At 39.9% G+C, this 12016-nt stretch overlaps 1 pseudogene; it reads right to left on the reverse strand.

Moving 5' to 3' along the window:
• Nucleotides 1–2911: 2911 nt before the first annotated feature.
• LOC140516728 (olfactory receptor 10AG1-like) lies at nt 2912–3913 on the reverse strand (annotated as a pseudogene).
• Between the last annotated feature and the right edge of the window lie 8103 nt (nt 3914–12016).

The following is a 12016-nucleotide window of genomic DNA, read 5'->3' on the forward strand; positions in this document are numbered from 1 at the left end:
CCTTCACCTGGGAACTCTGGAATTTGGCCACAATGTTCCTAGGAGTTTCTCTTTTTGGATCTCTTTCAGGCGGTGTTCTGTGGATTCCTTGAATATTTATTTTGCCCTCTGGTTCTAGAATATCAGGGCAGTTTTCCTTGATAATTTCATGAAAGATGATGTCTAGGCTCTTCTTTTGATCATGGCTTTCAGGTAGTCCCATAATTTTTAAATTGTCTCTCCTGAATCTATTTTCCAGGTCAGTTGTTTTTCCAATGAGATATTTCACATTATCTTCCATTTTTCCATTCTTCTCTCTTTGTTCTGTGATATCATGGTTTCTCACAAAGTCCTTAGTCTGCATCTGTGCCATTCTACTTTTGAAAGAACTATTTTCTTCAGTGAGCTTTTGAATCTCCTTTTCCATTTGGCTAATTCTGCTTTTGAAAGCATTCTTCTCCTCATTGGCTTTTTGGCCCTCTTTTGCCAATTGAGTTAGGCTAGTTTTCAAGGTGTTAATTTCTTCAACATTTTTTTGGTTCTCCTTTAGCAGGGAGCTGATCTGCTTTTCATGCTTTTCTTTCATATCTCTCATTTCTCTTCCCAGTTTTTCCTCCACCTCTCTAACTTGATTTTCAAAATTCTTTTTGAGCTCTTCCATGGCCTGAGCCCATTGGGTGGGCTGGGACACAGAAGCCTTGATTTCTGTGTCTTTGCCTGATGGTAAGCATTGTTCTTCCTCGTCAGAAAGGAAGGGAGGAAATGTCTGTTCTCCGAGAAAGTAGCCTTCAATAATCTTATTTCTTTTCCCTTTTCTGGGCATTTTCCCAGCCAGTGACTTGACCTCTGAATATTCTCCTCACACCCACCTTGCCTCCTGGTCCTCCCAGCCAGCGTTTGGGGACTGAAATTCAAATGCTGCTTCCAGCCTTAGGGCTTTTGTCGGGGGCAGGGCTGCTACTCAGTGTGAGAATTAAGTTCAGGTGGTCAGGTCGGGGCAGGGCCGCCTCTCAGGCTCAGTTCCCTCAGGGGGTTTATGCACAGACCTTCCCCAATGGATCCAGGCTCCCGCCCGCTTGGGGAGCCCCAGTCTGCAGCCGCCTCTCAGCTTCTACCTTCTGGGGGAGGCCTGAATCATGGGGACACACCACTCCCCTCTTGACCCGCCAAAGAGACTCTCTCACCGACCCCCGTCACCTGTGGGTGGAGGAACTTGTGCGGCCGCTGGAGATCCCGTCCCTGAAGCCTGCTCGGGTCTGTTTCTCTTGGTGCCGTGGCCGCAGCAGGTCTGGGCTGGGCTGGGCTCCGCATCTGCAGCTCGAAGGACCTTTTGCGAGAGGTTTGCAGGTCCCTCTGTGGGTGGAGGGACCCACGTGGCCACTGGAGGTCCCGTCCCTGAAGACCGCTCGGATCTTTTCCTCTCAATGCCGCGGCCGCTGCAGGGCTGCCCTCAGCTCCCAGTCTCGGTGCCCAGTCCGCAGCGCAAAGCACCCCCCGCGAGAGGTTTGCAGGTTCCTCCAGAACAGAAATCTCCCTCACTCCAATATTCCGTGGCCTCTGGGTGCAGAATTCGCTGTGAGTTGCTCCCCTGTACCCGTTCTGTGGGTTGTGGGTTCGGAGCTATATGTATGTGCGTCTTTCTACTCCGCCATCTTGGCTCCGCCCACACAGTCATTATATTTAAAGATAGATGTCTCACTTCTGATTGGTTGATGCCCTCTTACATCAGTTCCTCATCAGATGATTTGATATACCATAGCTAATTTCCACGGAAAACTCTTCAGGTAGCCAAATATCCTATGGCCAGATTGAGTCACACCCCTTGAAAAGTCCCATGGTTGGAAATTTCTGGGAGCTGAGTGTAGGGTACAAACATACAATTTTTGTCCAAATTCTTTGTGATGGGTTTAGAATTTTGTGGATAGAAAAAAAATGAGAAGAATAGAACCACAAATGATACACTTGGAGGAAGTCGTGGTTCTGCACCAATACTTTTGTCTTTAATACTCAGTTGATGCTATTATCTCAAAGTAAAGAACTATATTGAATGACATAAAATAAATATTTTCAATATCAATTTGTTTTCTGACTTGCATTGTAACTACATCTCAGAGAAGAAGAAAAGAAAACAGAATATCTTAGCCTATGGTAAAAATGTCTTGATGAGAGCTGTCTGTCAAATACATGGTTCATAGCCTCCATGTGGCAAATTAAAAAAGCGAATGTAATCTGAATGAAACTAAAATCTAAGAATTTTACAAAATAAGTTAATATAAAACAAATCACATTACATTTTAAAACTAAGTCAATAAGCAGTCTACTGAAATTCATAACTACACTCATGGAAACTCATTTCCATTACTATTTGATTACATTTTTCTTACAGATTCATCAATTACTTGTCTTTTAGACTTAATTATTTAATTGTATTATTTTGAGCAGAATTCATGAAGTATGGTCAATTTTCTAAGTTGAAAATATTGAAATATATCTGTCAAGCACTAGATTATTTGGGTAATGGCTTTAGTTTACCACTTTATTTCAGATTATGAGAGATCATTGCTAGAATATTAAAGAAAAACTAACTTTGCATTTTTGATGTAATGTAGAGTTTACATGATGCTTAGAATGTGAAAGAAATTGGAAAGAATGACTTTTGAATGAAAAATTTTCATGAATATGTAGGAAAGACCTGGAGATTTTGAATTCAATAGGAATTATTCAGTGTTTTCAGTTGTGTTTGGTTCTTTTTCACCCCATTTTAGGGAATTCTTGGCGAAAGTACTGGAGCGTTTTGACATCTTTTCCTCTAGGAACTGAGGCAAACAAGGTTAAGTGACTTACCCAGGATCACATAGCTAGGCCAGATTTGAATTCAGGTTTTCCTGACTCCAGGCCTAGCACTCTACCCACTGAGGCACCTAGCTTTCTTTCAATATAAATGATGACATAAATTAAAACGCAACAAGGACTTCACTATTCTTTGTCCCTCCACATTTAGGTAGTAATTTTTCAGTGCAACAGTGACATTCTTGTTCCTTAGAGTATATATTAGAGGGTTAAGTATAGGAGTCAAAATTGTGTACAAGAGAAAGAAAAATTTATCATTTGTTGAGTGGCTAGACTTAGGCTGTAAGTATGTAATAACTATAGGCCCATAGAATAAGCCAACAACCATGACATGAGAAGAGCAAGTAAAGAAGGCTTTGTACCTTCCTGTGGCTGATGGGAGCTTTAGGATGGTAGAAATGAATTTTATATACCATCAGAGTATCAGCAGAAAAGGAACCATGACAAACAATATAGTACCAGCATAGAGAGAGAGCTCATAGAAAAAGGTATCCCAACAGGCTACCCTCAGTAATGGGCGGAGATCACAGAAAACATGATTGAGTTTGTTAGAACCACAGAATGGTAAAGAGAAAGTCCGGCAAGTCTGTGCTATCTGTACTGGGATTCCAGTGGTCCAGGAGTCAGTCACTGGCTTGACAAATATTTTGCGGTTCATGATTAGAGGATAATAGAGAGGCTTGTAAATAGACACATAAGGGTCATATCCCATCACAACAAGGAAGACACATTCAGGGACTCCTAGGAAAAGGAGAAATCCAAGTTGTATGCCACAGGACAAAAAAGTTGTATTTCTGTTCTTGGTCCAAATATTTGTCAGCATTCTGGGGAGGGTGACTGATGTGTAACATATTTCCAAGAAAGAAAAGTTTCCAAGACAAAAATACATGGGCATTTGGAGAGCTGGATCCACTTTGGTTATAACGATGATGAGACCATTTCCTGTCAGAATACTCAAGTAGATGACCAAAAATGTTCGAAAAAGAATCCCTTGGAGTTTGGGTTGCTCAGAAAATCCAAGGAGAATGAATTCCACCACAACTGTGAGATTTTCTCCTGTTATTTTTTTCTCTTTTGATCGCATCCCTCCCCAAGAGGGTTGAATTCTAATTGCTCCCTCCTCCCACTGCCCTCCTTTCCATCATCCCTCCCGCCCTGCTTATCCCCTTCTCCCCCACGTTCCTGTATTATAAGATAGATTTTCCTACCAAAAAGAGTGCGCATTTTATTCTATCCTTTAATCGAATGTGATGAGAGCAAGCTTCATGTTTTTCTCTCACCTCCCCACTTTTTCTCTCCACTGAAAAGTCTTACTTGCCTCTTTTATGAGACATAATTTGCCCCATTCCATTTCTCCCTTTCTCCTCCCAATATATTTCTCTCTCACCTCTGAATTTCATTTTTTAAGATATGATCCCATCCTATTCAATTCACCCTGCGCTCTGTGTGTGTGTGTGAGTGTGTGTGTGTGTGTGTGTGTGTAATCCCACCAACTATCCAGACACTGAAAAAAGTTTCAAGAGTTACAAATATTGTCTTTCCATGTAAATAGTTCAACTTTAGTAAGTCTCTCATGATTTATCTTTACTGTTTACCTTTTTATACTTCTCTTGATTTTTGTGTTTGAAAGCCAAATTTTCTTTTCAGCTCTGGTCTACTCATCCAGAATGCTTGAAAGTCCTCTATTTCACTGAAAGACCATTTTTGCCCTGAAGTATTATACTCAGTTTTGGTGGGTACGAGATTCTTGGTTATAGTCCTAGTTCCTTTGACTTCTGGAATATCATATTCCACGCCCTTCAATCCCTTAATATAGAAGCTGCTAGATCTTGAGTTATCCTGACTGTATTTCCCCAATGCTTGAATCGTTTCTTCCTAGCTGCTTACAATATTTTCTCCTTGACTTGGGAACTCTGGAATTTGACCACAAGATTCCTAGGAGTTTCTCTTTTTAGATATCTTTCAGGAGGTGATCGGTGAATTCTTTCAATATTTATTTTGCCCTCTGCTGCTAGAATATCAGGGTAGATTTCCTTGATAATTTCATGAAAGATGATGTCTAGGCTCTTTTTTTGATCATGGTTTCAGGTAGTCCCATAATTTTTAAATTGTCTCTCCTGGATCTGTTTTCCTGGTCAGTTGTTTTTCAAATGAGATATTTCACATTATCTTTCATTTTTTCATTCTTTTGGTTTTGTTTTGTGATTTCTTGGTTTCTAATAAAGTCATTAGTCTCCATCTGTTCCACTCAAATTTTTAAAGAATTATTTTCTTCTCTTTTGTTTATTATACTCAAGAGGCCGCTAGTTATCAAGAAGAGTAGAATACTTGTGGAGTTTGTTATAAACATGAAAATAGGAAAAGAGAAATTATATCTACTCCCTTCTTATAAATATTCAGTTTTCTTTTATAATGAAGAGAAACTTTGACATGTAAAATAAAACAAATGGCTAATGAGTAGTTGAGATGCTGAATATTTTGGAAGTCACAGATATAGAATCCACAAAATTTCCCATCCTAAATGAACTACTTTTCAGGGTACATAAAGTTCTAAAGGACGATCATTGAGAAATTGAACTTTGAAAGACCATGGTGGGGGGATAAAAAGAAATCAGTCAAGAATGGATAAGTGCTTGTGTTATCTCTTTAGCCTATTTTTAAAGGTATTATTTTCTTCAGCATTTTTGGGGGTCTCCTTTAGCTGGGTGCTGATCCGCTTTTCATGCTTTTCTTGCATCTCTCTCATTTCTTTTCCCACTTTTTCCTCCACCTCTCTTACTTGATTTTCAAAATCCTTTTTGAGGTCTTCCATGACCTGAGACTGCTGAATATTTGTTTTGGATGTTTGAGATACAGAATCCTTGACTTTCATGTCTTTCCCTCACGGTAAGCATTGTTCTTCTTCATCTGAAAGGATGTGAGAAGATATCTGTTCACCAAGAAAGTAACCTTCTATAGTCTTACTTTTTTCCCTTTTTTGGGCATTTTCCCCACAAATTACTTGATTTTTGGGTCCTTTGTCAAGAGTAGCGTATACTCTGGGAATCTGTAAGATCTCAGTTCCTCCCAAGTGGCACAATCAAGTGTGTACAGTGGTCTGGGAGCAGAAAGACATTTTTGTGCCCACAATCTTAGCAGTTTCCTCTCCACAGCCTCCTGGCCTCCAGTTCTGTAGCCATTCAGTGCAAGATCAGCTCCCTCTACACAGGGCTGAGGTAATAATCAGCTCCTCAGTGCCCCTAGGGTTTTTATGATCCAACAATGGATGTTGGCTGCTGTAGGGCCTGTGGTGGGAACTGCTATCACCTGCCTGATGTGGCCTCTGTGGCCACTGCCTGAGGCTGGAACTATGGGAAGGCTCTTTCCTCTTCCGAGTCAGCTGAAAAAACCCCATTACTGACCTCTGGGGCCTGTGTGTTGAGGGATCTGCAGACCCCCTGCTGTGATTAGAGATTCCGTCCCCAAGGTGTCCTCCTCCCAGAGCCACACCACGCTGTGTGGCCAAGGCTGGGCTGGGCTCTGCTCCGTATCCGGTGTAATGGAGGTTTCCCATGGGCTTTTCAGGTCACCCTGGTCTGAAAATCTCCTCCACTCTGTTGTTCTCCACTTCTGCTGCTCCAACATTTGTTGAGAGTCCCCCTCCATAGGTATTTTATGGGCTGTGTGGGGACAGCCACCATATGTGTTTCTTTCTGCTCTGCCATTTTGGCTCTTTCCTGAAGGATGAATATTTTAAGAGATACAAATTGCCTAAATTAGCAGAAATGGAAGTTGAATACTTAAATAACCTGAATTCAGAAAAATAAATTGAAGAAGCCATCAGTTAACACCTTAAGAAAAAATCTTCAGGGCCAGATGGAATCATAAGTGAATTATTTCAATCATTTAAAGAACGATTAATTCCAATACTATATAGACTATTTTAGAAAATTGAGGAGGGAGTCCTCCCAAATTCTTTTTATGATACAAATATGATTTTGATACCTAAACCAGAAGGATGCAAAACACAGAAAGAAAATTTTAGACCAATTACTCTAATGGATATAGGTGAAAGAATTTTATATAAGATTTTATCAAAAATAATATAGCAACTAATCACGAGAATAATACATTATGATCAGGTGAGTTTTATACCAGGAATGCAGAGCTATTTCAATATTAGGAAAACTATTAATATTATTTATCATATCAACAGCAAAGTTAACAGAAACCGCATGATTGTCTCAACAGATGCATAAAAGAGCTTCAGGCAAAATACAACACCCATTGCTATTGAAAAAACCGGGGAACATAAGGATAAACAGAACTTTCCATAAAATTATAAGCAGTAACTACCTAAAACCTTTAGCAAGCATTATATGCAATGGGGGTGAGCTAGATGCATTTTCAATCAGATCAGGGGTGAAAAAATAAATTTTCTGCATTTCTATACACTACTATCAAAGCCTAACAGCAACAGATAGAAAGAGAATCCCAATTAAAGTTACTGTAGACACTATAAAATATTTGGGAGTCTACCTGCCAAAACAAATCCAGGGACTATATGAAGACAATTACAAAACACTGTTCACACAAACAAAATCAGATCTATGTAAGAAGAAAAGCATCATTTGCTCGTTGGTAGACCTAGCCAATATAATAAAAATGACAATTCTACCTAATTTATTTTTGTTCTTCAGTGCCATACCAATCAAGCTATCAGAAAATTATTTTGTAGAGCTAGACAAAATAACATTAGAATTCACCTGGAAAAACAAAAGGTCCAGAATATCAATGGAAGCAATGTAAAGAAATGCTAGTGTAGGTGGCCTAGTTCTAACAGATCTTAAATTGTATTATAAAGCAGCAATTATCAAAACCACTTAATACTGGCTAAGACAATGGTAGACCAGTGCAATAGGTTAGTTACTCAAGACACAGTAGTCAATGAATATAGCAATCTACTGTTTGATAAACTCAAGAAACCCAGCTTCTGGGATAGGAACTCACTCTTCGACAAAAATTGCTGGGAAAACTGAATAACAGTATGGTGGAAACTAGACACAGACCAATGCTTGACACTGTACACAAGAATAATGTCCAAATGGGTGCATGATCTAGGTATAAAGACTGATACTATAAACAAATTAGTGGAGTAAGGAAGAATGTATTGATCAGATTTATATATAAGGAATGAATATTTGACTAAACAAGAAATAGGAAACATGATGAAATGCAAAATGGGTAATTTTAATTACATCAAATTAAAATGTTTTTGCACACACCAACCCAGTGTAACCAATATTAGGAGGAAAGTAGAAAACTGGGAAAGAATTTTTGCAACTAGTGTCCGTGATAAAGGTCTCATTTCTAAAATATGTAGAAAATTGAATCAAATGTACAGGAATACAAGTCATTCCCCAATTGATAAATAGTTAAAGGATATGAACAGGCAGTTTTCAGAGGAAGAAGTCAAAGCTACCTATAGTCATATGAAAAATGCTTTAAATCACTATTGATTAGGAAGGTGCAAGTCAAAACAACTCTGAGATACCACATCACACCTATCAGATTGGTCAACATGACAGAACAGGAAGATGTAAACGTTGGCGAAGATGTGGGAGTGTTGGAACACTATTTCATTGTTGGTGGAGCTGTGAGTTGATCCAGTCATTCTGGAGAGCAATTTGGAACTACACCCAAAGGGCTAGAAAATGTGTATACCCCTTGACCCAGCAATATCCCTTTGTGGGACTCTTTTCCCAAGAGATCATAAAAATGTGAAAGGGTCCCACATGTACAAAAATATTTATAGCAGCACACTTTGTGGTGGCCCAAAACTGAAAATCAATGTGTTGCCCGTTAATTGGGAAATGGGTGAATCAGTTGTGGTATATGAATGTAACGGAATACTATTGTGCTCTAATAAATGATGAACAGGAAGACTTCAGAGAAGCCTCTAAAGACTTATTTGAACTGACGCTGAGTGAAAGGAGCAGAACCACCAGCACTTTATACACAGCAACAACCACAGTGTGCCAGGATTTTTTCTGATAGACTTAGAATTTCATTGCAATGCAAGGACTTAAAAATTCCCAGTGATCTCTTAAGGCAAAATGCCTTCCACATTCAGTGAAAGAGCTATGGAATTTAATCGCAGAATGTAACAGATCATTTTCTTTTGTATTATATTTTGGTTTGCTTTATGATTTCTCCCATTCACTTTAATTCTTCTGTGCAATATGACTAAGGTGAAAATGTGTTTAATAGGAAGGCATGTGTAGAAGTTATATAAAATTGTACACCATCTTGGGGAGGGAGAGGGGAGGATGTAAGAAGGGGGAGGGAGGGGAAAAATCTAAAGTATATGGAATTGATTGTAGAACACTGATTACAAATAAAACAATAATAAAAATAAAAAAAATTGCTTAAAAATTGCAATTGGCAAGTGGAAGCTAATGAATTCAGGAGACATCTACAAAAAATAAAGTCAAAATGGAAAAACAGAAAATGTGAAATAGTACATTACAAAAGAAAATGGCCTTGAAAATAGTTGGAGGATATATAACTAAGGAATTGTGCTTTGTTCTCCTTCATTCTCCCAGAGGACCGTGATATCACAATGATGACATCACTTTCATTTGACTTTGATTTGAGTGTGGAAGAGCTGTGAAAGGCCACCAAACTCACTTTCTACTCCTGAGTCATCTGGGTCCATTGGGTTTATATTCAGCAGCAAAACTGAAGATGGATGTGGAAGAAATGCGAGACCCTGGTCCTTTCAGGCTAAGGTCTTACCACATTCTCACTTTGAGTGAAAATTACCCATTCAATGAATAGGTTTCTTTAAGTACTCAAGGGATGGTCAGAGCTACAAGATCTGACCAAGGCCTTTCACACTGTTAGTCCTGAGGGCTTATGGAAAATTAGGTCAAAATTTGGTTACCCAGAGAAATTCATCAAAATCGTAAGTCACCTTCATGATGAATGTTTGCCTGGGTTCTGGATAGTGGACAATGCTCTCGAGCCTTCTTAGTCACCAATGGAAATGAAACAGGACTGTGTACTTGCTCCCATGCTTATTAGTATGATGTTTTCAGCCATGTTGTCAAATGCTGTCAATGGATGAACATGGCATCAAGGTCAACTACCATACTCATGGTATGATCTTCAGTTTGAAAAGGCCACAAGTCAAGACCAAAGTGGAGGGAGTGCTGGTGTATGATTTTCTGTTTGCAGATAATTGTGCACTCCATACAGCCTCTGAATCTGAGATGCAACAAAATATGTGTCAATTCTCTGCTGCCTGTGGTAATTTTGGCCTAATAATTTAACACCAAAAAAATGCAGGTGCTCCATGAGCCACCACCACACCATCCATGCATGGAATCATTAATTACAGCAAGTGGAGAAGTTTTGAATTCTTTGTATAAGTTCACTTGCCTTGGTAGTGTACTTTCCATGGATGTACATATTGACAATGAAGTTGATGCGTGATTTACCAGAGTTAACTCAGTGTTTGGGAGTTTCCAAAGAAAAGTTTGGGACAGAAGAGATATTAGACTGAGTACCAAACTGAAGGTCTACAGAGGCATTGCGCTGACCTCACTGTTGTATGCCTGTGAAACATGGACAGTCTACCAGTGCCCTACCAAGAAATTAAATCACTTCCATTTGAACTGTCTTAGGAATACTCTCAAAATCACCTGGCAGGGTAAGGTACCAGATATTGAGGTCCATGCTCGAACTAAACTGCCAAGCATTCAACCAGTGCTACAAGGAGTCCCAACTCCGATGCCCTAGACACATTGTTCCAATGCAAAATGCACACTTGTCAAAAAGACTATTTTAAGGAGAACACGCAAGAGGTGGGTGATAACATAGTGGTAAGAAAAATCAATACAAGGACACTCTCAAGGTCTCTCTCTAGAACTTTGTATTTGATTGTGTGTCATGGGAGACACTGGCATAGGACTGTTCAGCATAGCATGCCCACATCAGAAAAGATGTTGTGCTCTATGAGCAAAGCAGAGTTGAAACAGCACAAAGGAAATGTAGCAAATTTGGAGTATCCACCCCAAACGTTTACGTGGACTATCTCTGTCTAATCTGTGGTAGAGAATTGGGAGCTCGTATTGATCTGATCAGCCACAATCGTACACATTGACACTTCACTTTGTCATGGTAATGCCATTTTGGTTCTCTTCGAGAGTGAAAGAGAACAATCAACTAACTCAAGGGATGATCCCTTTAATAAAAAAGAAACCAAACTGGGAGGGGAAGACCCTCAGGGTTTCTGGGTAAAAGAGAAACAATTACTATTCAGCTATTGCATTCACTCTGTTCTTGGTGGGTGAGGATTTGTCCAGTCTATGAGCTCCAGAGTAAATTGGGTTTAAGGTTTGAACTTTGAACAAGAAATGTAGCCATTCCACCCCAAGGAAAAAGGTAGATTTTGACCATGGAGTGTACTTTCTCCTGGGTAGACCATTAGATGAGAGGAGAGGAAAGGCGAGGAGAGGGGAGGTGAGATGAGGTGAGGAGATAAACTGCTACTCACCCACTGGTTGTGTTTGTCCTTCGTTCTCAAAGGGGACCTTGACATCAATATTGTGAGAGATGATCTCTGAGTATTTCTCAGGGGTGAAACCTCCTCAAAGAGTGAATTGTTTCTTGTCCTGTTGAAATATTTGCAACAGTTTGACCTTGTAAAGAAATGTTTCAACATATTCTGTACTTTCCCAGACTTCCCCCCTTGTTTTTAGGCACATAGCAGGAAGAAATAACACCTCCCTCATCCCCAACTTCCCACCTCTCCTTGACTCCAGGCAGGTTTATGAAATTGTCTTTTTTCTCTGTTGCTGGGGTAGATTGCCACAAATAGACTGTACCCTCAGGACTTGCACCAATGAGCCCTGAGGAAGGGGGTTAGGGAGGAGGGGATGGCGGTTAGGACCTATATAATCTGCTGGACTGAACACACCTCTTCTCTCTTTCATTGGTGCCATATTTTGGGCGCTCTGAGAGTGCCCTTTCTCGAGAAAGTAAATAAACGAACTATTATTTTTGCTAGTATCTCTGAGTATCTGATTCATTGATAAGGGTCTCTGTACCCCACACAGTTTTGGGGGCTCCTCCTGGATTGCATCTCCTTTTTGGGGACTCCCCAACCTAAATGCTAAGGGCAGGCACCATGCCAGACTTTTCT

Source organism: Notamacropus eugenii, chromosome Y (assembly GCF_028372415.1).
Source record: "Notamacropus eugenii isolate mMacEug1 chromosome Y, mMacEug1.pri_v2, whole genome shotgun sequence".
In the NCBI taxonomy this organism is placed as follows: domain Eukaryota; kingdom Metazoa; phylum Chordata; class Mammalia; order Diprotodontia; family Macropodidae; genus Notamacropus; species Notamacropus eugenii.